Genomic DNA, 27187 nt, shown 5'->3' on the forward strand with positions numbered 1-27187 from the left:
TTGTAATTTAAATTAAAGAAAGAAATTATAACTACCAGTGGTTATAAAAGAGTGTGATTCATTTAAAACCTTGATAAATTAAGAATTAATATCACAAAGAAAGTTTTTGTCTTTAATATGTATTTTTTATTGATTATGCTATTACTCGGTATTGTACAGTATTTACAAATAATAGTCATAAATGAGCAAATTGATTTAAAGTTGTTAAAAATGTCACTAGATTACACAATACGTGCAATCACACCATTGATGTTGTTTGTCATAAATTAACATTAGGTGGTCATTGGATGGTCTAAATGAAAGCTGAAAAATGGTCACAACCTTTTGGAACAAAATAATGTTGAGAATAACATTCTGAGCAATTACAATAGAATGTTTAAGATTGTTAATTCTAGCTGTTTTATTATTTAAGTTGTTTTGCATGTGCTTGTCATCTATATTCGTGCTAAGATGTTGTCATGTAATGACTGCTATTTGTCTTGTCCTTTTCTGTTAATTGCAGTTTTCTGCTGTTGAAGCATTGTGTCATTCCTTTGGAGGCATCATATGTCAAAGAGCTAAATATGGTACACTCCCACCAACAACCTCTGGATTCCAGGTTTAAATCCAAGGTCAGTCTCTGCAGCTTATCTGAATTTCTGAATTATTGTTTGGATTCATTATTCAGGAACGACTGAAATTTTATAGTTTATATTTACAACCTTTTCAGTAGTCATATTTGTGTCTAATGACAATATCTGAAAGCAGAATGTATGTGAGAGTACTGAGGATGCAAAGGATGACTGTTAAGATAGATTGGAAAAAGACTTGCTTATATAATGTAAATGTTGAATGCAGTGTAATGTCACTACTGTTTTTATGACACACAGTTAACAGGCACAGATTTGTTTTAGTAGTTCAGGTGGGTAGCTGCGTCAGCATGCGTAGGCTGCAAAGGAACAAGTAATAGGTTTATTCCATGCTGAAAAAAAGAAGAAAGAGAACACAACGTTTCGGCCGTGGAGCCTTCTTCAGGTGTGAAGAAGGCTGAAGAAGGCTCCGCGGCTGAAGAAGGCTCCAAGGCTCCCACACCTGAAGAAGGCTCCACGGCCGAAACGTTGTGTTCTCTTTCTTCTTTTTTTCAGATTTGTTTTAGATTCATTGATTGGTTCATACAAAAGACCTAAATTGAAAGAAAATATCTTCAACATTGTGTGGATGTGATGGTAAATACTTTTTAGAAGCATCATATCCAAGCTGTAATATTAATATTTATTTTACTCAGTCCAAGATAGTGTACTGTTTGTCTATAGTATTTTGGTTGACTTTGCCCTTTATTTTGTTATACTCATAAAACATTTCTTTTGTGTATCCAATATGAACTTGGAACATTGGCTTTTGTACCTAGAATGAAAAGATATTGATGGTAGCAACAGAAGAAAAACAATTTCAAGCTGTGTTCTGTCAAAAGATGTAATGAAAAGCATTGCTGAAGTTTGTTGGAAGTAATTTTGTATTTTAAAGCTTGACAACATATTATACTATGAAAACAGGATTCCTTGAACCCCTGATATTTGAACAATTAAGGTTGTTTTAAACCATATGTGCATCATACAATATGTATGAATGTGTGTTAATCAGTATGGCCAAAGCTCTCAGGGATCAAACTACTATATAATCTTTTGTGGCTTATGGGCTGCACACAGTTGGTTTGCAATTCTCTTGCAGTACTGCAGGAAGGGTAATGTACAAAAAACAGCTATGTGTACTTGTGTTCCACTATTAATGATTTTACTCTGGTTAGTATTGATCTCAAGCCCTCTTGAATACAATGTACAGGCAACTTCACAATTTGCAATTTTAAATATTTGAAAAGACATAAATGTTAGATTAAGTTACTTATATATATGAGTTTAATGCTCATATAGCTAGGTTTCCTGCAACAGGAAGGAATGCAATTAAAAAACTAAAACTAGACTTTTCAGAAAATGCCAGTAAGTCCAGTGTTTTTTTTTTCATTTTGTAGTTATTGAACTGAGTTTGGTTAGACATTTCTGAGCAGATTTTCTTGTTTGTTTTTAAATGAATTATGCTCACATTTGTCTTCATCTTTACCCTTAATTTCTACCGTTTGCTTAAGTGTGGTTGATATTTATCTTGTTGTAATCACAATTATGCTTAGATGTCTGGTGACCTCTTTATAAAAATAAAACAGTACAAAAAGTAATTCATAAAAAGCCTTTGCAACATGGTTTTATGTTTGTTTTACACATTCAATTAATTCCACTGTTTTTTTCATTTTCTTGTCATTTATGAGGGAGGTACAGTATTTTTTTGCATAACTGGAGAAGGAGTTCTAAAACGGGTTCATGCATTGTTTAAAAATACTTTCAAAATGTCTTTTCACAAAAAATGCTCAGTTCTAAGAGGCATTATAGTCACCTTGGGTATTTTTTCAGGAGAAATGTGATTTTTTAGCAAGTAATAATTAAAGATTATTACAAGTATGTTGTTAATAAAATAATTCATTTTTCATCAGCATTACAGAAAGTTAAGAGTTAGGTTTTCTTATGCTCAAAATTCTCCACAATGTTTTCCTTTGGGGCAAGCTATGAATCACTTCCACTTACTGATAAATCTTGTTGTAGGGTACATCAGTAAGATCCAATACTTTTTTCCTTTTCATTAATAAAAGCTATTGGCATGGACACAGTATGGAATATATACTGCTATTGCATTTATAGATCTTTGTGCATTACAGACCTATTTTGTAGTAGCAATAATCTGGATTTGTTGGCTATGGGCAGCATTATTTTAAATGGTAAATGATCTATGTACATATACAGTATAGTATTGTAAAGCATTTTGTAGAATACTGACCTTGCTGTCATTTCACCTGGCTACCATATGATAGACAACATGTACAGTATATGACAGAATAAATCTCTGTTAACCAATAACTTTTCATTCAAGCTTGAGAGCAACAGCAGATTTTATTTTTGAGAATAAACAGCATTTTGTAAACCTCTATAGTGAATACATAAGATGGAGCTTTATTTTCATAAAATGACACTTGGCTTTGTTGCAGGACTAAAATGTACTGAGACATTTTCAGATCAATAGTTTCCTTTTCATCAGTGCCTGTTATAATCCAAAGTATTCGATAATAGTATAGAGATTTGCTATTGACTCATATCCACTTGCTATATGGATATTAAAATTCAGGATATCATTAAAGCAAAAACAGACCTATTGTTTATTCTGATACTGCTTTGAAATACACACCACTTTGAGCATACATTAATGATGGTCCTAAATCAGACTGAAATAGCTGAAGTGTCACAACAGGACCAACTAAAAAACAAGAATTATGTGATATGAAATTGACTCACCCCAGGACACAATATAAGCATGTTCTTTTTTTTGTTCCAACTTCAAGTATCATTCTTTGTCATGGGTGATGTCTGTTGCCATGATATTATAAGAGCTTTGGGTGAAAGAAACTGATGACAGCCAAATTGTCTGCTTTCAAGTCATCAAGAGTAAGATCTCCTAAAACACTCACTTTCACTAAATCCCATAGGAAACCATGATGTGACATGGAATAGTATGACAAGGAATGAATGTTAGGCCTTATCACACCATACAATATAAAATAAGAAGATATGAGAACCTTTTAGATTTTTTTACAGTAGGATGTTGTCTGCCAAGTGAAAAAAAAAAGGATTGCATTAGTTCTGTGTTGAAATTTTGCTAGTAATGTTTTAGTTTAACACTGTGATGAAAAAATATGGTTGAAACATTTTAGTTCAATTATAGTTTTGAAAAGGCTAATTGTGGCACAGTGATAATATAATTTATAAATGTTACAAACAAGAAAGCCATTTGGTGCATTTTGTTTGGAATCAACATTAACACTCAGAACCCTTTTAAGCATAGCTTGCTGCTTTTCAGAAATGTGCATGTTCCTACTTCAGGTGTGAATTACTTTGCACTTAGCAACATTAAATTTCATTTACTACAGTGTTTGTCCAATCCATGATTTTGTTTAAATATTTTAGCACTTTCCATGCAATTTTGTCTGTTTTTGCTGCTCTCCCTATTTTGTTTCATCACTTAAAGTTGTCCCTTACAATCATGGGATGTTCCCTATTCGTAAATAGCAGCATTACAATATTAATCTTAATTCCTAAGGCCCAAATATATTGAAACTTCTTGAGAACCACTGTACCTTCTGACATTATTCCTTCACTGAATAATATCCTTCACCACTATCGCTAAAGTCTCCTTCTGCCCTTTGTGTCATCATCAGCTTGACCCAAGTGACTTCCAAGTAAAATGTGCCTTCTGGCATGTATAAAATGTCATTTTGTGATGTGTTCTTTGTGATGTGCATTTAACAAGGCAATTCGGGCATTTATTATTTTCCAGTTTATGTTGCTAGACTGTCTCTTAATTTAAGAAAAATCTTCCAGATCTTTTATATTACAATTCTTAGTAGAAATTGTTAGACTGATATTCCTGCTCAGTTTAAAGTCTTGTTGCTTTTATAGTTAAATCTACATCTTTTATTCATTAACATTTACATAATATACATAAATACAAATAGGTTCTTACAATTTTATGTCCTAATTATGATTTTAAAAACATAAAAAGTTTGCAGTGACCTACCATCCACATATCCAAGGGGTTTCCCTAAAGTTTGATTTACTGAATTTGCTAAACTACAACAATCTATCTCTATGCCATGTTTGCATTTGAAAAATTCAAAATGTCAGTCTTGGTAATTTTTCAGTATTTTCTCATTCGACTGCAATTTGTTTCCCTGAGAACAGTCCATGCCATCAAATTTCCTAGCTGTCAGTCTTTTTCTTCAGCCGGTAGACAGGTAGCGATTGCACAGTAAGCCCCATCTCTGCTGGATAGGATGGATTGAAGTAGCCCTTTGAGACCATACTCTGCAGAAATTAGCCATGAATTCAGGAAGTCTCTCAATCAGTCCTGAATTAAGTGTGACGATCCATTCTGATGTCTAATTTGCTTCTGTTTTAGGAATGATATCTACCCTTTTCTGATTGTCTATTTACTTGACCTGTATCTTGGAGGTTTACAGATTATCCTTGATATTTTATTTTGATTGTAACTATTATTTAAACTTAACTGTTATTTAATGGCTATCTAGCAGTGTGGTGTTTGGGGAATAATGCATATTTTATTTTTCTCCCCTCTACTCAGAACTCATTGGTAAACTAAATTTTCATTTAACTAAAATGAAAAATTGAGTATTTTCTTTAAATTTGATTCATATTTATAAAATGATGCAGTTACACTAAAATGATCAGGCGTAAATGTATATATACACACTTCACTTTCTGAATAGTTGGTAGATGCATGATTTAAATTTGTGATATAATGTTTAATGGAGGTTTTATACGGAAAGAATTGCAATACATTTGTGTGTCCTGTACAGTAGGATGATGGTGTATTTTCTATCTTGATTTTCCTTCTGAAATTGTAAATTGCACTGTGTTGCAGAAAACATTAATGGAGCAGGGTTAATATGTCTGAGTGAAATAGGTGAAATGAGTTCATTTTCTCTTGCTTTAGACTTGGTTGCTTGAGTGCTTATTGAATAGATGGCATGGATCATAAATGTGGTCTTGTTCCTTTTCTTCAGAAATGTGTTCGTTGATGTTTGGTGATGCAGAGAACTGTACAAATGGAAGCATACATGATGCTTGACATAACAAGCACACGAGAAAGAGTCCTGGTCTATAAATCCCAGTCTATAAAGCTAGCAACAATTGTGCATTATGTGGTTTGCTATTTTAGCAAAGATTATTGCTCCAAAAGTGAATATGCCCTGTACACTACACTTACACTATACAGTAACTCAGCAAATAATTACTGTTTGTTAGTATTCAACAGCATGAATGTTTAATTTTTATCAGGTTTCAGCTTTATATTGTGTCATTGTAAGTATTATAAGAGTATAAACTGTGCTCGTTGTACTTAGATGTTTAAAAGTGCTGCATCTTATGTTACCTTGCAAAATAGGTTTAAGAGGCAAAACAGGGACAGGTTGGGAAAACCTGTAGCAAACTATCTCCTGGCTGCCTATGGCTGTATAATACAAGTTATCACAGGCATGTTTGATGTGACTTTTTCCAGAGGTTCATGGATGAACAGTTACATGGAAGAATAAATAGATTTGTTGCAAAGGACTGAGAAGCACTGGGGCTTAATGGAACTACTGAGTATCACTGTAAATAGTTGCAATTGCAAGTATCTTTATGCCTATGCTTCTACTAAAGTTTTTCTGCATGATCTTTATCTGTTAATATTATTTGTTTTGGGTTCATATGTCTTTTTTCCTATTAAGAAAATGGTGGGTAGTGCCTTTGTAGAACTATAGTGCAAGGGTAATCTGAAATTCTGTGTGTATGGGTGCATGCCCTTGGATATATTGAAATGCTTACAGGCAAGATTGTTATAGTACCTAAACTGACAAAGACTTAGCCAGCTGCAGTATATGGGTCTACCTCCGTCCACTATTGTAAGCTGGTTCCCTTTTTATTCTAGTGAGTCATTAGTGCCACAGTAAAAAAAAAAATCCTCACTACCCTATATGACCCTGCGTTCATATAAGATATTGAAGAGTATACCCTTATATTATAGGGTATGTAATCTATCTAGATGTCTGTCTGTTGATTTATACATGTATTTATACATATATAAATAATGGACTTTCCATATTACATTCTAAAATAATTCAGTGCTTTGAAATCATTAAAAAGGGAAACTTGGGACTGTAACAAATGATTGTGCACATTCCCAGCAGCTTTTCTGTGCAGCAGCCTGGACTTATTTTTTCAGTTCTTTCCAAAGATAAAAAGAGCTCACATCCAGCTTGCCACTCAAGGGTTTTCAAGGAGGAGAGAGTATCTTGGAAACGCCATGGTGACAGGCTTGTCACAGAACAAAAAGCTTTAAGTATGTTTTAGTCCATTATGTTCCTGATGGGCCCAAGCCTTCTTGTGAAGTATTCAATCTTCAAGGCATCAGTGTTCTCAAGCTGCAGTCTGTAAGGCAGGCCCCAAGGGAGAGCTACTATCCTCTCCACCACCAAAACGTGACAAATGTGATCCGAGTAACTCTGCTTCACTCTGAACTCTAATCCTAGCTCTGGCTGACCGCTGGGCTACACAATTATCTGTTGAAATGAACAGCTTGCATCACGGTGGCAGTTCCTGACTAGCAACCAGACTTGCTTATATTTTCCAGGGCTCTATACAACGGGGATTATATCCTTCTTCAGATACTAGGGATTTAAACTTTGATTTTAACCCTCGTTATGAGGGAGGATTCTATTATTACATCATCAGCTTCTTCTTCTCTGTGTAATCCCATAATATCATCCAGTAGTTACTTTAAGATCGCCTGTCTTAATGCTAGGAGGAATCAGCTAAGGCTTCCTGTGACACAGTGATGATCAATTTCTGTTAATTTTAAAGTCACCAAACACCTTTCTGTAGCAAAAGAATTCAAAGGAGGGAAAATTAAGGGGAATCCTGTGTAACACGATTATTAGACCTTATTGTTATTATTATTGTAGCTATTGTTAAAGATTTTTCTTTGCATAAGGGCAAAGTTTTCATGTTCTCAATACACAACAGTTATGTTAGTTATCATACATTTTTAAAAGTCAAAAAGTTGCTGATATATACAGTACACTCTTTAGAGGTGCATTCATGTCTCCAAAGCATTGACATTAATAACAAGGGATATTCTGTGCTTGTAACCAGGATTTACCTAATACACTCTTCTTAAACAAGATATCAATAGACTATAGATGAAACATAAATGCAGGTAACTTGTTAAGAAACTGATTGCACTTACACATTTATAATTTATTAATGCTTTGCATTCTCTGGCCATAACATTCAGATTGGGGTCTACATAATCCTACAGCACTTTATAATGAAATACATCAATGAACATTGTGCAGAGTAGCAGTTGGTGGCTCTTCACCATGGTTCTTTTCAGACATTAATAACACAAGGATTAATAGCCAGCAGAGACCTCTATGCTGAAAAGGGCAGATGTTTTTGAGGAAATACAAGAGTGCATTCATGTTATTAAAACATGGTTCAAGGTCCACATTCATCTATCTTTTTGTTTCTGAGTGAATATCACAAATATCTCAGGTGGCAGCCCATTTATTCTAAGAAAAAGAACAAATGCAGTATCTTTGTCCTCCATAACTTTTGAAACTACGGAGATTTATTGTCCAGACGTTAGCTGTGTCTGAAGTTTTGGTGATCATGTTTGGAGCAAGAATTTGACCTAGTCACCACTAAAGTTGTTTTCAGTCAGTGCTGGTTTAAAGTGGTTTTGATTGAAGACACAGTAAAGGTGCTTTTAATATAAAATTTGAGGATTTGAAGTGTATTCAAAAGAAATAAATAGATATATAAAACCAGTGAAACTATTTGAACATTTTCATTTTGTTTTCATTTGATATTCTACAACCAGGTAAAAACTGCCAATTGATTCCTTGCATCAGGTTTCACAGGATTTATGTTACTCACAGGGACAATGAAGGACATACTGTACATATTCTTCTGAGTCTGCTATCTGTTCTTCTTTATACTGTATATGCTGCAATTTCCACTGTAACTGACAGGACCGTTAGCACTGATTGTGGAGGAGTACTGTACTGTAGTTCTCTCATTGACATCACTGCACATCTGCAGGTACCAAAGGAATTCGTATTTGCCAGAAGACCAAGAGAATAGACTAATCTCAACCATACTACCAGGTGATTGGCCATTTTGCATGCACCCATAGTTAGCTCATAGTTAATCTGAATCATAAAGCTGGAATGAGTGCCTTTATTGACTAAGTCACTTTGAAAACTCAAGAACTGTGGGGTTTTTTATCGATCCCAGCATGCTTATATACACTAACTCATTAAAGGCTCTATGAGGTCTTTGGAAGGGTGCAGTATTAAGATCTGGTTTTCTAGTTAGCTAGTCATTCGTCATTATCTCACTTATGTAGCCTTAGTCTAACTGCTATTTGAGACCTATACTGTATATGTAATACATAGATAACCTTGTTTGTATTGTGTATTGTTTCTTAAACACAATCACGTACTGTAAGCTTTCAACATGATACTGATCAATCAAAAACTGTCTGTACCATTCTAAGACCACAATGATGTGTTGACCAGCTTCTTTTTTTATCACAACTCTGTTGAACAATTGTGGGATATAAGGGGAATTGACTATAATGTGTATATCAACTGACTTCTGAACTTGGGAGACAATTGTTTTTGTTGCACATATAGAAATTCAATGTGTAATTTTGTATATGTTTTTATTTTGAGGGGTAATTTTCTTTGAAAAGGTAGCATATTGGAGTTCATCTTGAAAATACAGTACATTTTTGTGTGTACTGAAGGTCTACAGCATCTGGGATAGTAGAATTTAAGATAGAACACACTAACTTAAAACGCTTTTCAAACGGTTTAAAAATGAAAGAGAACATTTGTCTTCATGGACATCATGCACATCTAAATTGATGGGGAATGCTAAACAATTGCAGTTGATATCTCTGGGGATTTAACATCAATACCATTGCTTAACTCTGGTTTTGGACCTCAAGTGTAAGTGGAGCAGATGGTATCTTAGTAACGTCCCATTATCCAAAGTAAAATATGCTTTAAACACAGTCTGTCTCACACTATGCTTGGGTTTTCTTAGCCTGGATTGTATCCTGTGCAACTACAGGCATGTTCCAAAGCCTTCAACCTTTGCCCTTGAGAAGTCAGAGCTGCTTTCTGATTTGAAAAAGTTCAAATCTATCAACTACTGTATGAGAGAAGAGCCTATTCTGAATTGCTGATGAGATGAAGGGTCCAACTCAATTAGTGGTTTCGTGAGAGAGATGTTACATGTGATGCATTTATTGACTCTAAATTTTGCTTCTTATTGCCTTCACTTGTCACTGTCCCTGAAGCCTTTTCTGAGATGAAATAAGTGTCTGAAGTACACAGTCATATCTGTCTTTGCTGAAGTTCACAAATGAACGAGAAATGGAACGAGTGAGAAAGTTATACATTTTTCATTTAAGAAGAAGGGTGGACTGACAGTTGTTAAATTAATCTTTATGAGCCTGAGGGATAGAATGCTTACCACAGCTGTGTTTTATTTTTTAGCTTGGATCTGAAGACTTTTATAGACTTTTCTTGGGCATTTTTGTTCAGGATCACTACATAGAATGCCCTGCCTCACTTACATGTTTTGCCTGCATGAAACCTATAATTCTCATGTCAAATTTACCAGTAGCAAGTAGATGAACTGGACCTCTAAGAGGTAAACATCTCCTGTAGCCCAGGTGTTGAGAACAATTTGCTCTTCTATTTTATTATTCTTCCATTGTCTTTTTATGTTTTAAACCAAAAAAAAAACATTTTTCATTGCAATGAAAACAAATGAAGAAGGACAATGCTCCTACACAAATCATTGAGGATCAGCATACTGACTCCTTAAAATTACATATAAAAGATGGAAAAGAAAAGGGGGGAATGAGGATGAAGTGCCATCACAGTGACAGCTTCAGTATGCACTAGGCTGCACGTGCAAATCTAACATACATTCTGTTTTTCATTCCCTTTAATTCTGAAGCAAAGGGGTAAATAAGGTATACCAACAGATCTTTCACTAAGGGCAGGCTCAATTTGCATTTAAAAGAAAGCATGAGACTAATGGAAGCAACTAATTTTAGTCACAGGCAATTGGATTTGCAGACATACTTCATCCCCTGAGTAAATTGTAAGAGGCGCTTGTTTGTGTAATTATCACATCTCCTGCAAACTGCTGATGGATACGTTATCATGCTTTTATTTAGAATACTAAATCTCACAAGTGTACAGCACTACTTAGTCACCTAAAATAAACACTATATCAGGGCCAGTAAGTCAAAACATGGACTGCATACATTTTAAAATGTTGTAAATTGTCAGATTATTTTTAGGAAGACCAATAAAAACACTGTGGATACTGAGGGAAAAAATACATATCAATGTCTTTTTCTTTTCAAATATTGCATGAGGCTTTTTATCTAAGACATGAGTTTACATACAGAAAGTGAGACTATCTTTGCAGAAAGTGCTGAAATCCATCTAGAATGCTGGACAATTATTTTACATTACAGTACTATAATACGTACGTAGTGGAATCCTGCCTTGGACAGATTACAGCAGCAGCTCATTAGCAGCTATTTGCTTCTTAAGCATTAACTAGGCAATCTATTCTAGTGTTAGGAAAGTCACACCTGGTTCAGTTTAAGCCCAGGAACCAAGTTACCAAGCAATGAACCAGATCTTCAAAATGTTTTCATTTTTTTATTTTTTCATAACTTAACTTTACTGTACTGTTGTAGTATGCAATGCTTTTCTGGCAGTCTGCATTTGTATACATAATGATTTAATCTTTGAACTGTGTGGTAGATGGATAGAGATACAGATTTTTAATTGAACATCCTATTTTACCACATATATGTTGCATAACTGTTCAGTTTTCAAAGCATAACTATAAAAGCTGTACAGTATGTGCATAATGTTACACTTTGTTTTCTAAACCTGTTATTTAGTTTTAGAATAGAGGTATTTTAAAAGTACCTAAAACACCCACAATGATCAAAAGGATTAGAAGTCCCTTAGGGCCCACCAGAGTAGAGCTACTCAGTAATCTCATTACAGAGCTGTATTATTAAAAGAGTGTGTGGCTAATGTTGTATCCATTGAATAACTAATAATATTTTACGGACTTTGATTTTTCAGAGATATCAGCATCACACAAGGGCAATGCTATATGGCTGTATAGAAATAAAAGGTTTTATCTTTTAACATTATTGTTGGATATTGTTCAACATTCTTTTTTTTCTTAATTACATGTTAGAGCCGGACCATATTCAGTTAGAAAAAAAGGGATAATTGCCTAGATGAACAGTAAACATTTCTTCTCATTTATGGGACACATTAAATTCATGTTAGATTATTACTCATAAATTCTTAGTTTCATCCAATTTCAATCGAGTTTTTATTACAATATACTGTATTGACAGTTAATTTCTACCTAACTCTTTCCAAGATTTTGCCTTTCTATTCTATAATAAGGAGTCTGGAAAAAATGTGTGTCACTTATTTGCACTTGTAGACATGGTGTGAATCATAAACGAGCCATTTCAGTCTTATTTCAGATCAATGATGACAGATATACAGTATCATCAGATGGTAATATTTTTCTAGAACCTATACAAATATACAGTGTGTACAGTAATTCACTAGGTAGAAAGGAGACACAGTGAAATAAAGTTTTAGAAGATTTATTTTTTTAAAAGGAGAAAACCTTTCATGTGGATTTAAAAAAAAACAACAGCCAGGACTAAGATTATTAAGGAATTTGCACACTATTTGCACTACGAAATTGAAAAAGCCATTTTCAGGTATGATTCAGTCAAGCACAACAACTGGCAGTTAGTTCTGCGGCATTTATTCTTAACAGTGCAACACTGTTCCTCGTTAGACAAGAGCACATATTAAAAACTGAGTATGGCTCTCTTCCATGGGTGTAAATTACATTTCTATCACACAAAATCTTTGATTTTCTACAGCCAATGCAAAACATGAGTATAATACCATGCAGAAAAGGATCATTAAGGATAAATTGCTTTAAAATTGTGCAGTAATACTTTATTCTTCAACCATTTCACTTCTGACTGTTTCACATTTTGTAGTTTTACCTTCCTTAACAGATTGGAAGAGGAAAACTTAGTGCTGATGTGGCTACGTTCCAGACTAGCTTGTGCCAAAAAGGGGATATTGTCCTTAGAGAGTGAACAGCTTTCCCTTGAGAGGAAGGGGAAATTCTGAACTTTTCATCTTCCAGGCTTGGCTCAGTGCTGGACAGTGAGGGGAGTCGGATAGACCCCAGCTGTACGGAAGCCCACAGCCATATGAGCCTTCCTTTCCCAATAGGAGCCTTCGCTGACAGGGCTGAAAATCAAACAAGGATGAAGAAAGAATGAAAAGAAAAGGATCGTATATACTGTGATGATACGTTTGCAAGCCATATTTTAAAAATGGCCAAATTTCCATTAAACAAAGCAGAAAAAAGTTTGTGTGGCAAGCAGATAAATATCATTTCAAAATTAAAGTTCACCACAGTAGTGGTTGGGGTTGGAATTCACTTCAGGCCAGAGTCAGCGTGAGTTATAGTGATCGGTCCATACAATTTCATCAATATGGTAACCACAGGTAGTTCTTTCAGTTTTACATTACAGTATATACAGTATAGGCATGTACTGTATATTCATACCTGAGTATATACTGTACGTTTTATAGTTATGAGTATTAATGAACCATTGCCATATCACATGGGAGACCATACTTACAACTTTTAAAACGTTAATCCCACCTTTCACATACATGTATATAAAGTCAAGCTTTCATAACGCCAAGCTCCATGTAATATGAAAGGTTTTTCAGCAAGTGTGAATGATTTTGAAGTCTTAATTGAACATATTTAAACAGCAGAGATGCTAAATAAGAAACAAAAAAATAAGAACATCTTGCTATATAATTTAATCATAAATTTGTTTTTAGTGCTTATTTGTAAATTAATAATAGTTCTATGATTATTGTTATTATAAAATATTTGCTGGTGCTCAAAATGTTAAAAGTTCATATTTGGAGATACAGAAGTTGTTGTTGCCTCTCTTTAAATATCGAAAATTAATGGTAACCAAAATCTTTTTGGATATTGAATGTTAAATGCATTGTCTCATTGAAATCTTTTTTTTTTGTGAAGGCGAAATCCAGTTTTCATTAACTGTGTAGACCATTTTTCAGGCCATTTAATCATAGATTATAAGCTCTGTACTTGATGATGATCTTCCATTGAGGAGAAGCTACAAGCTACTGACAAGCAAGACACCAGCGTCTAGCACGCAATGTGCAATTAGCAAATGGGTCAAAGCATTGATTTAATGCAGGCCTTCAGCAACCAGAAAATAATCAATGTAAAGCAGCAAGAGACACATTGTCCCCCAGTGCTGGGCCCTAGCAATAAATAAGTGTTGCAGTGGAACAGACGGGGTCTTTTTGCCAAGGTCAGAAAGGAAGTAAAAGAAAGTAGACCACAGACAGACATTTGACCTAAGAGGTGAAAATTCACTATGATCAATACATTTCAGCTCCTTCATCACTAAAGGCCATGGCCCTAATGCTTGTCTTTGGTTTCAGTAATGTTTAAGTATATGTGGTCCCAGTGTTTTTTGAACAGAACAGAAAAAGAACAGTTTTCTATTAATGGAGATCATTCTCTTTCTCATAATGATCATGATTATAAATCAAAATACAGTAAAGCACTGGGCTGCTCACAGATTAAAATAATCTTAACTTAGGTTATTTACTTTGTATGTTCCTGTAGTCATCTGAGTTGGAGAGTTATTTTTTGTACTTTTATGTATACATAACATCAGTACTATGGATACCTTTAAAAGCTAAATTTATTTTACAGACCTGTTTTGCAACAAAAGACTTTGTAAGGGTTCTCAAAGTACTAACACACAAAGCATTGTGAGATCCATATTTGCTGTTTTACACATGTAGTTTGAGGTGTAAGACTTTATCTGCTGCCATTCTTTTGCAGGGGGGAAGTCCCACTGGCTTGATAATTCAAACTCAGCTTTTAAAGAATGGTCCATTACAGAATGGGAAAAAGGATTAAAAGCGTGTGGTAACAAAATAACAACACTTTGGGCTTCAATGAGTAGAGAGAAAATATAGTAAAATTCAAGAATAAAGAAGAATGAAAGTCCCTGTCCACATTTAATGACTCCTGAAAGGTAAAAGAAAATCTTTAGAGGTTTGAAATGAGTGGAAAAAAAGGCAAGGAATCATTCTCTCCACCTTCAATGTCTAAAAAGAAGCACTGAATTAAAGTAAGGGTCTGTTGCTTTCAGACAGAACAATAAAATAGAACCTATTAAAATGTTGCTATTCAAGGCTGAAAAATAGAAAAAAATAACTTTTATGTTTTGCAGTGGTAATGGGGATATCAGCAATTTCCCATTCAGTATTTCAGCTTCTTCACTGGTTAATCAAATGGAAAGGACAATAAGACTCTTTGCTCTAAGGAAATCAAAATTCACAGGCTAGAATTAAATTTAATAAATTATGCTAAAATGACTTGGTGTGACAAAATGGAATTTGGCACCTATAGTTGAAAATAATTTGCAGTCAAAATAATGCATGCCAAATATTTCTGAAATCATTTACTTTGCATAAAACTTATCGGACTCTCTGATTGTTTGAAATGCTTGGCGTTAATATAGTGATTATTTGACAAACATGTCAGTGCATATTAAGGAAGAGAAGTTAGAGTAATGTGCACAAACATTTATGAAGTGTAATGTCTTCTTAAACTATTTTTATTAATCTTCTAGCGTTCTATCCAAAAATGAACACCTTTCAGAGTTATGGTATATTTTAAGGACAATCAGTTATTTATGGGAATTTGAATATTAATTAGCCCTGTCTTTTTCAGAGCATTAGCAAAACCATGTACAGTAATAAAAACATTTAATTCCACTTTACATAAATAAAGTCAAATTTATCAGTCTGTTTCACCAGTGAAAAGTACTTATCTCATGCTGATGATACCTAATAATGGTGAAACAGCTGTCCATGGCAGCAAACCTTGACTTTATACAGTACATGTATAACGAAGCAGAATTCTGAATCAGTTCAAACATTTCTGCTTTCCAGGATTATGAAATGGCCAGAGCCATTTTAATATTCACATACTGTACTTATCCAGGATTTGGAGGGGCCAAATCGCAGTGTACACAATAAAAGGCTGAAAAAAGTGAATGTTTTGTACATAAATATTACGTTTTTAATTTAAAAAGTCATTTCTGTAGAAATAAATGTTTTTCAATCGTTTGTTCCTCGTGCACAACACATAGTTTATATGTCTATGTAATTGGAAACAAAAACGCAGATCCAAGATAAACGTTCTATTTTTAAAAGCAGTTCCATCAGTGACATCACTATATGATTTGTAATTTGGGTTGCCCTGTGCATCCAATTCCGCTATCCCTACATGCATTATCAATATTAATATTAATACCATTAAGTACCCCCCCCCCCCTTACTGCCACAAAAATTATTTATTTTTCTAATGTGGATTACTTTCAGGATCTTAGCATTTGCTTATCAGTTAGCAGTCATAATTATTACTGTGCAGAAGCAATCTCTTAGGTCAGTGGTTCTCAGTCTTGGTCCTGGAGAACCTCTTTGTGTGCTTGTTTTGGTCCCAGCTGGTTTCGAAGCTAACTTAAAGTGCATGACAGTATTTTCAAACATCTCAGTATACAGAATGTTATTTCTGCTCACTTAAGTTTGCTAATTATGAATTTGCTCTCTGATATCTGCTTTTATACATACAGTATATTAGCTATTAATGTGTGATCAATGGATGATGAATGAAAATAGATGGAAATAACACAGTAAGTGTTTGTCATATACACAACTTGCCCCGCACAATAATAGCAAAAAAGAAGAAAGTATATTATTAACATGAAGAAAAAGGAAACATCATGATTGAATAAGTCAAACCCTTTTCTGCAGCAAATCTAAATTAATTCTTCTGCATAAAATTACCTTTACAAATCAAACAATAGTTGACAACCCTGGTTGTGTGTAATAGTAGTGGTTCGCATGATTTCCTAATAAATGCACAGGTCCCTATAAGGTTTCTCGTTCAGGTAGTGAATTCCAAGCAATGATTCAACCATTAGGATCATTCGGTTCAACTTCCAGCAGGGCAACGATCCAAAGTGCAAGGTCAAAGTTTCACTGGAGTGGCTTAAGTATGAGAAAGTGAGTGTCCTTGAGTGACACAGTCAAAGTTCTGACCTGAATATTATTTAGAACCTGCAGAAGGACTTGAAACGGCTGGTCATAAGTGAGTCCCAATCAACTTGAGAGAGCTGCCACACAGAATGGCTCAAAATGGCAACAAGCTGGTGTGCAAATTTGGTAGAGAACAAAAACAAACTTGAAACTGTACTGAATAGTACAAACACTAAATATTAAGTTAATGGGTTTGAACACTTATGCAATCAACATATTTCATTTTTCTTTTTAGTTTTCACCGATATTTAACACAATTTACCCTTAGAAGTCTTCACTATGATATCTGAAATAGTGAAGTAACTTCCTTCTTATTTAAGAAGTGGGGCAACCACTTCTCCTAATGTCTGTAAGTATGACTTTCTATATATATGTACAGTACATTTAGAAATGGGCATCTGGCGTGTTTTGCTTTAAAATCCTTTGGTCCCAACTGTCATCATACCCTGGACACTTTGCTGGCAGGGTGGTTAATTCTCCTTTCAGAAAAGACAGCTCCCGTCTGGGGAAAAGACAGCCAAACTTCACGTCAGACATTTTCCTTATACAGAAAATGTAATCTGTGCCTAAAGACTTTATATCAGGTAAAACAATTTCATGACACTCATTTTACTTATGAGGTGAAAACTAAATAAAGTAAGCTTCATTTTCCGTATGCTTGCAGCAAATAGCTATATTGTGTTTCAGTGGGAAGGGAAAAATAGCACATTAATGATAACTCAAAGAGGAAAATATAAGAAGCTTTAATGAATATACAATATGAAGTTACAGAAGATTCTTAAGGTGATAGAAGCTATGCTATCTATACCATGTGTTATAAATGATGTATTTTAATTTTTCACTGGTTAATTGTATTTAGAAGAAACATTTTAATGACTTTTTTTAGTCCTAGGTAAAAACAAATGCAAGAGTTCAGCAGTAGTTAATTATAGACTCTTAATTCACAATTAACAATTTCTAATAGAGAAAAACTAAAATCAAGCATTAATTTCCCTTTATACTTTATTTTAAGGGAACATGATCCCTACAACTGTGAACCTAATATTCACTGGTTGGTTTTTGTTGTTTTGCTGTTTAAATGTCAGTTTATAAGTTTAAGTTGCATGAGATGAACATCTCCTTTGGCAGAAACTTAAAATTGAGATTTTCAGTGTAAAGTATATTTCCTACAGGGAGTCTAAAAATTCTGCTGACAGAAAATTCCACAGTAAGTGAAAAGTTAAAAAGTATAGGTCACTATAGGAAAGCACATCTCTTTTTGGCATGAAATTACAAAGGAATATTTTGAGAGTATGGTTGTAGGAAACTATAGCAAGTGCTGTTTCAAATAAAAACAATCTATTCCTCCTTACTTCAGCTGGTATTGCTTGCTGTCACGTAGTCAGCCAAACAGAGGACAGGAGGGGAAACATTTGTTTAGGCAACACTGCTCGGAACCTTACCAACAAAAATCAAGTTCTTCAGTAATTTGAACGCCAACCAAAATTAACAATTCGTAGGCCTGCAGGCTTTGCATGCCATTTTGTACACTGATAAAAATGGCTGTTGTAAAGTCAAATCCCAGAAGGTCTTGGTTAGCAGAGTAAATTTGTCAGTTCCCACTAGATAGGATCATTTAACAAGACCATGTAAGGTTTATCAGATTTATTTTGTTTGTTAGGCTGTTCATGTTTTAGTTAATACACTTCTAGAATTGTCAAAACATTAGCCTGAACAAAAGTACACATACTCTTATCTTTTCGATGTACACTGTACACCTGAAATTAAGTACCCCCAGCAAATAATGCATTTCAATTTGATACATAAAACATTAAGAATATGCTTTTCTTTAACCTTTTTTTGGCTTGAGAGATGACAGCTTGGCCCCATGGACAAGGTAGTCAGAACCCCCTATACTGTAAATGGAACCAAAAGCTGAATTGGCTGTGGTACTGTAATGAGGTTGATAGAGGGGCAATAGAGAGCAAAATACTGGAAAGAAAGGTCTGAAAATGTTTACTGGAATTTACTGGAAATGAAAACTATAGGTTTTAAAAAAAAAGACAGTACATGTACAGATGCAGCCATTCAAAGTGCGCAGCACAGACACGTACCGCAGGTAATTGGCTACGACGTTGTGCATCGTGACGCGCGATGAAGCAAAATACCGCGGTGCGTGATTGGTTGACCGACAGGGGCACTCGTGGTCCGTTTGTCTGTCGTAGAAAGACTTACTGTAAACGTCTTTACTGTGCCCGTTGTAGATATTGAATTTTACCACTGAAGGGAAATCTTAGTAGCTGAGCATAAAAAGAATAGGAGCATACTGTAACGCGTGTGAAGGCCATAAACGATATTAATTTTGGAACATAAACATACAGTATATAGCTGGTCTTGGTACTTTAAAGAAAAAAATACACACCAGTATTCCATTTCTCCCTAAACATTGTAAGCTTCGAAGTCTTTAACTAACGTGATACCGGAGTCAACAAGCATACTTTTAGAATTTGATTAAAAGGGAATATAATATGGAATCGCGTATCTAAAGAATTTAATAACGGTATTCGTGTGCTGCGACAGGGCTGTGTAGGGCTGTTTCGCCTGCCTGTTCATGCGAGCTGTCTTGTAGCCGACTGGTCTAGGTGCGTGACTACCAGCTGGCAGGTTGTGTGTTCGAATCCAGCTGGTGCTGGACTTTTCTTTTAACAAACATTTCTTCGAAAAAATAGAATAGTGATATTATGGACAATCAATTGACTTTTATATTTCAAAATATCGCAACATGATCGATATTTGCGATATTTTGAACATATCTTCCCTTCTGACAGCGGTTCCTGCTTCTATTGTGTGTGTGTGTGCAACAGAGTAAATTTTTATAGAGAAATGGAGGCTGGACAGTATGCGTTACAATATAAACATTTATTAGGTAATTAGATTGCTCATAAACCTAATCGCTTTTTCTACATAAACACAGCGTGATTGCTCTCTGAAAATGCTTTTCCTTTATTTTTAAAGTAGGCTCAGATTTCAACTATAGATCGTATTATTATAAACTGTCTTGGAAAAATGTATTTTATCTAAACCATGTTTGCTATTAATTCATTTAGGGCTAAAATATGTTCATTGTCTTCCAATCGAGTCGAGTTCACATTGGAAGCCTGCCACACCCGGACTGTTAAACCAACGCATTAGCACGTCGCCAGTATTGGTTTTAGTATTCCCCCCCTCTCCCCTCAATTCAATTCAATTCAATTCAAGGTGTTTTATTTGCATGACAGATGGGTACAAGCAGTGTTGGGTATGTATATTGTAACGCTTACGGCAGACAGGCACTGTGTAAGAGCCGGCGCACCAGAGCAGCGCACCGAGGGAGCGTCTGCATTTATAACTTAGTTTTTAAAATCAGTCAAGCAATATGAAGCATCTCCTTTTACTTAGTGCCTGAGCATAAAAAGAATAGGAGCATACTGCAACGCGTGTGAAGTCCATAAACAATATTAATTTTGGAACTTAAACATACAGTATATGGCTGGTCTCGGTACTTTAAAGAAAACATACACACCAGTATTCCATTTCTCCCTAAACATTTTAAGCATCGAAGTCTTTAACTAACGCGATACCGGTGTCAACAAGCATACTTTTAGAATTTGATTAAAAGGGAATATAATATGGAATCGCGTATCTCAAGAATTTAAAGACCAGACAATCGCAAACGCATTTTCAATAAAATTATTTTATTCATTCAGCAGTTTGTGAGAGGGACATCCAGCAGGGAGAGACACACACACCGGTTTTCATTGACAAAATTGTTTTTTTTTTGTCTGAATTCGAACACACAACCTGCTAGCTGTTAGTCACGCACCTAGACCAGTCGGCTACAAGACAGCTCGCATGAGCAGGCAGCCGAAACAGCCCTACACAGCCCTGTCGCAGCACACGAATACCGTTATTAAATTCTTTAGATACGCGATTCCATATTATATTAGCAGAAAAGCTTAAAACTACCACTTTTTCACACGCTATTTCACATGCTAGTTAAATACTTCGATGCTTAAAATCGTTAGGGAGAAATGGAATACCGGTGTGTATTTTTCCTTTAAAGTGCCGATTCCTGGAATCTGACTGGCTGACACCCCTCTGAAGTGGTTCCATAAAATCTGGTATACGGAAAAGAAAACGTTGATAAATACAAGTGTCTTTTAATACACTCTTTGCTGTGCTCTTGAGGATCCTTGTGATATTTTAAGCTCTAGTTGAATGATAGGTGTCGCATTTTAAATCATTTTCGTAGTTAGAAATTATGAAACGCCCTGTTAAAAGCAAGGAAGTTTTTATGCCCGTTGAAGTAAAACAAAATGCCTGACAAAGTATGGCTTGGACAGATTCCAAGTGCTTGTACAAATGTGCTAAAGAAATTATACTTTGAGTATACAGCTTGTCCAAAGTCATCCATTATTAATACTATTAGTAATATCTTCAGTAAAGGCTTTGATGCATAAATATTTCTGATAAAGGTAGGTTGTGTACTTTTGTCCAACTGAGCAATCTTGCTTTCATAAAATATACCAACATTTTAATGACTGATGATTAACATGCTGTAATACACAGTTCAAAATTAAAGGCTCAAATGCTGTACATGAGAGGTTAAGCTCCCCCTGGCGGTTTTACAAGGCGACGCCGGATAGTTAACCACGTGACACCACGTTAACTGCGTCATACCACGTGATACTGTGACACGCCCACCGGGGTATGCCGCGAAATACCTCACGCATTTTGAATGGCTGCATCTGTATACCAATTGCCATGGTTATACAGTATCTGCACTTGATTGTCTTAGGTGTCCTTATTTTTAAATAACTATGAGCAGATCCTAAATTGTGCACAGTTTCAATAAAACCCAAAATGTAATCTTTTGTGTAATTAAAGTAGTGTGGGATTGTGTCATTCAAGCTGTGTGAGTGCTGTATGTTAAAAAAGAGCAAAGTTTTGGAAACAAGAAAAATCTCTACCCTCCTGAAAATACATCACCTTTCCTCACAGTACATGGGGGCACAATGTTCGCCAGAGTTTACTAGAGACAATACTATTTCCTTTACAACCCAACTCTCCTTTCTCTGGCAATAGGCATCAGCTTTTTGGCTAATGTAGAACCTCTGCTTAGCTGAAGCTCAAATGAGTTATACTGAATTCAGTAATGTCCTGAATATACTATAATACAGTAATATACTGAATTAGAAAATGTAATGTCCCATTCTAAATTAACCATTCAAGTCAGTGCTGATCTGGCATTTACAGTACATGGTCCCTTCCCTTTCTCATGTTTTGCTTTCATGAAGGGGAGAGTTTCTCTCTTACTGCAATTGTATATTTTTTACCTCCTGGGAATGGTGGGTCTAAGCAACAGCAGCCCCCTTGATCCACTACTGGCTGGGCCCTGCTTCCATTGCATCATTTAAACACATCTTCTGGATCTCACCCTGATCTAAGCACACAACTCATATGGTTAATGAGTTCATTGTCTTGTAAACATCCCCATTAATCTATTTTGGCAACATTGTTTCGCTCATAATGATTCCTAAGTATACTGTTGCAAGCATTTGATCTCCCACAAGATGGGTAATACATTTGCTTATAAAGCAGCCATAAAGTGTAAAGCATTACCAGCATATTTTGCAGTTGTTTTAGATGGAAACCTCCTGTTCAAACTATGAATTCATGACAGGTGTGATATTGCAGTGCTCTTAGATGAAGATCAGGAAAAATTTTTAGAAAAACATTTTTGTTCTTTTCATACCACTAGCCAGATGTGACTGGGATTGTCCAAGCAGTTCACATTGCAGCTGGGGCAGGGTTGGAATAAGTTAGCCAAGGCTCTCTCAACTTTCTGGCAAACAGTAGTTGTAGCTCCTACAACTTTCCATCTGCTTGCAGGCTTACAGTGAGTCTTGTGAGAGATGCTTGTGAAACGTCTCCAATCAGCGCTGCCTCTCGTGTCAGGTGTTATGAAGCTTCCAATGTGTCAAATGATGAATGGCTCTGCAGGTGAGCATGTTGAAGGACCAAAGCCAAGTCTTAAACAGTTCTAAATTGGGCAGATATAGAATAACATAATAAATAATGGTTTAAACAACAGCAGTTCAGTTTCCAAAAATGCGATTAAAAAATCAGATTGCACTTTCTACTTGAGCCTACCAGTCTTCAAACATACTGTAAATATTTGACGTACTGTACAAGTCTTAGTGAGTTACCTGAAAGATTCTGAAACCCTTTTACATAAGCCAAAAACAGTGATCAAAATATTTATCTGTGAAGAAGCTGAATAATTGTATTTCTATTTAGAAAAAGAGGCAAATCAATGTTTGTTTTACTGCAGTTCTTACTCAGTATTTACTATTTGTGTCATGTTATGCCAGTCAAATGGGTGTCCTAAGTGACTTTTCCATTTCTGTAATGAATAACATTATCAGGTCTGCAAAATACTGGAATAATTGCCTCAGAAAACCAATGAAAGCAGATCTAAGCTGACAGTCTATAGTTTTCTATATAAGCCAGGAAAGTCAGGATAGTTTCCTTCTAATTCCATTATCATTAAATGATTGACAGGTCTATTGGAGCAAGAGTTAATAATCACAGGGAAGGGTAATTTGCTTGTTAGGTACAATTCTGAATGTTTTTTTTTGCTATCATAGCTAAACAAAACATTTTCATTCTCTTCTAACTTTAACAAAATGAAGTCAGTGTGTTTTAAACAAGCATCTAACCTTGGTAGCATAACAAACATAATGGCAATAGTGTATGTTGATGTTGGAAAGTATGGTAGTCTTTTGTATTGTATGCTGTTTAATTGCTTTCCTAATTGCTTACCTTTGAAGTTGTCAAATGTAATTTACTCTTCTTGAACAGAACCTTAGATCAGGACTTGTTATGCTTTGAGCCATATGCAGTAGTACTGGATTAATATTCCTTGCTCACAGACACACCACAAACTCATAGAGTTCTAATCAAATGTTGTTACAGTTGCAATCCAGATTTAGTTTTTGCATAGTTTAGTGGAAATGAATCTTTTGTTGACACCGAATATACAAGTTGTGCTACCAGGTGGTATTTTTAAATCGAAATTCTCTGCTTCCATGTGATTCTATATGTACTGTATAGCTTACCTAGTGTAGGAGTGTATTACCATACATAATATCTCCTGCATTAATCTTCTTTTCTGCTAAAAAAACAACAAATTGTCAAAGCAATGTTTTAAATAGTTGAATGTGTAACTGTTTTCTAACAAAAAAAAAATCAGAACTTCCAGATCTGAAAAAAGGAATGCAATTTGGTATGTTCCCGCCAATGTCTCTCCATCCATACAGTAGTCTACAGAGAAAGTAAAGTCTTTAAACTCTTCAACATATAAATAGTAACTAACAAATTCTTATAATTTTATTGTTTTTAGTAGATGTTCTAGATCATAGCTTAGATTCAGTTGACTGGCATAGTCATCAACTTCCTAGAAAAGCATGGAACAAAAACAGTTCACACGGTGTGTTCTGGAGGATGGTGAATTAATGTGCTGAAGACAGACAGTCTGAACTCTTACTGACACTATTTGAAATACCGTACTTCTGCAGTAAAGTCCCAGCCAAACGACAGAAAGTAGGTGAATAGCCCCGAAAAAATGTTTGTCTTGATATTGCAATAGAAGAGTAATGTTTAAGCTATGCAAAGATTTGGAAAGGAATCCATTAATATCAGCATAAATCTTAATGCAGGTACAGCCATATGGTTCAAGATATGAAAGTCATGTATATAAGCTTTCAGAATGTTATCTAAAATATCTTAAGGCAACCATAACACACTAGGAGAAGAATGGTGGGAAAATCCAGTAGGATTGACATAAAGATGGCAACAAAAGGAAATCTTTGACATCTAATTTATTTCAAAACTATGAACTACTGTGCAATGTTGTTTTTAAATTTGGCATTAAAAACTTTATTTGTAAAGCAAAGTGGTAGTTTGAAACTGTTTCCAAGACTGGCCAAATATGCTGACATTTATTATGACTACAAAATCATATTGTGCAGAAGACAGAAGACTTAGACGTCTAACCTTCAGAGGGTAAAAGTCTTGTACACTGAATCAGTCTGCATTTCACAGAAGTCACTTTATGCATGGCATTTCATGATTTTTAAGGCTTTTACCTTGAGAGGTACAAATGCTGTTTTGGAAATTTCAAATTCCATATCCGGTCTTTTTTGCAACTTAAATGTTTTTTCCTGTCTAAAAAATCTGACAACAAATACAATCCATCATCCAGGAAAAAGAGGTCTACACATCACAAGTTGTCACTCTACTGTTTATTGCCATGCTTTCGTTTTCCACTCAAATGAAGAACAGAGGAAAACTAAGCACTTAAATGTCTGTTGTGTCTCAATAATTTATAATTAAAATAAAGAATTTAAAAATGAGGAATACTTTAGGGAAGGAAATTTTTTTTTAGGAGCTAAGTGATTTTTTATTTCAAAACTTACTTAAACTTTATATGCATTTGATTGAATTTAATTATGATACAATTCTTCATTAAAAACACATATTTATTGTTATATGAAACATATTTATTGTTTTATTTTTACAGCAGCAGTTGTTTTAGAAATAAGAATTCTAAATATATTTTAAACTATAGTTATACAATATATAGTATATGTACAATTAAAGCTTGAGTTTACAAATCTGGCACAGATTTATACCCAAAAAACGTCAGTGGATGTTTTATTTTTGCGTCTCTTTAAATCTCCAGTCATAAGGATCTGGTATTGGATAAAGGGCAATCATTGTGATGAATTAAGAAAGGTTCCAGAAAGGTTTGCTCATTTTCCTTCAGCTTTGTTTCGTATTTGTAAATGTGTGTTTTTACAACATCTCATTTATGGGCTTTGATACAAACTCCAGATGATTTAATCATCCTGTTTGAATATAGCGAAGCTGATATTGCTCCAAGGGATGAAACTGCTCAAACATTGTTTGGTCTAACATTTTTTATTAGTTTGAATTGGCTAGGTTACTTACACGCTGTCAATGAAAAAAGCCAGAATACATAACAGTTAAAACTGTGAAAACATACAAAATATTTGCCACATTCTCATACTCTCACTGTATTGGCTTCTCTATAGGGACTACAAAGAAAAGAAATGTACAGTATTTGTGTATATATAATATATACATTTGTGTGAGAAAGATAGTTAATGCATCAGTCATTTTTTTCTTCACGGTGTCATAATGAGAAAAAAATCTTTTCTCTGTCTGCCTTTGTTTTTTTTTCTGCCATTTACATTCACCTTTTCATGCTGTCATTTCCTTAAGCATAAAACCTGAGAAAAAAAAAGTTCTATTACAGTAATGATTGATGTCCATTTTTTTTCCTATTACATTCTCCAGATATGGACTTTTCAAAAGAAAATATAGTTACTGTGTTCTGCTAGTACTCCTGATTTAATACTGTTAAAGCTCTAATGGGTTCAGAGTGGTCTGTAACATACTTGGCTGAAGAGTTCCTAACTCCTTTGGGTCTGGGTGAAGCACTTGTACCTTTTACTCTATTAGAGCCCAGAACCATAAATTAGAGCACTGAGTGAAAGCCATGCATGTTATATTACAGATATTTAATAGTGTTGAATTAGCCTAAGTCCGTCCAGTGAAGAAAAACATTGATGAAATATATTCCACTTAATAATGTAGTTGTTTTTACTTAATTCCAAGTAAAACCAAGTTTTTATAGGTTTTCTTCCACAACATTAACTTATTAAAATCTACCATTAAAATTATTAAGCTTTTATTGGCACAGTAAGAAGTATATTGGTATACTATATGGTTTTATGTGGTTTAAAGTGGGAAAATGTGGCTTGCTTCTGCATGCTCATATGATAGCTGCAATATAAAGTGAATAATAAATTTCCAGTTTGAACTTATGGTGGAATATCTACACTGTATATACATTCTATCTATGTCTGTAAAAATACAGTACTTTTGATTGCTTTACATGAAGTTTGGGTTTGTTGAATTGTAATGCATAAATATAAAATAAAGAAGTCCTGTTAATCTTTCTTTAATTAGTTGCTATTAGTTCTGATATCACTTGAATTACACAGGAAAGTTACACATTTGGTGAAAGTTACCATTTGGTAATCTTGATCAATGTTTTCTTTTATCTTTTGTAATAGCACAGTCTTTTAATCAATGATATACTGTATAAGTTCA

Source organism: Atractosteus spatula, chromosome 9, assembly GCF_055471065.1.
Source record: "Atractosteus spatula isolate fAtrSpa1 chromosome 9, fAtrSpa1.hap1, whole genome shotgun sequence".
Lineage (NCBI taxonomy): Eukaryota > Metazoa > Chordata > Actinopteri > Semionotiformes > Lepisosteidae > Atractosteus > Atractosteus spatula.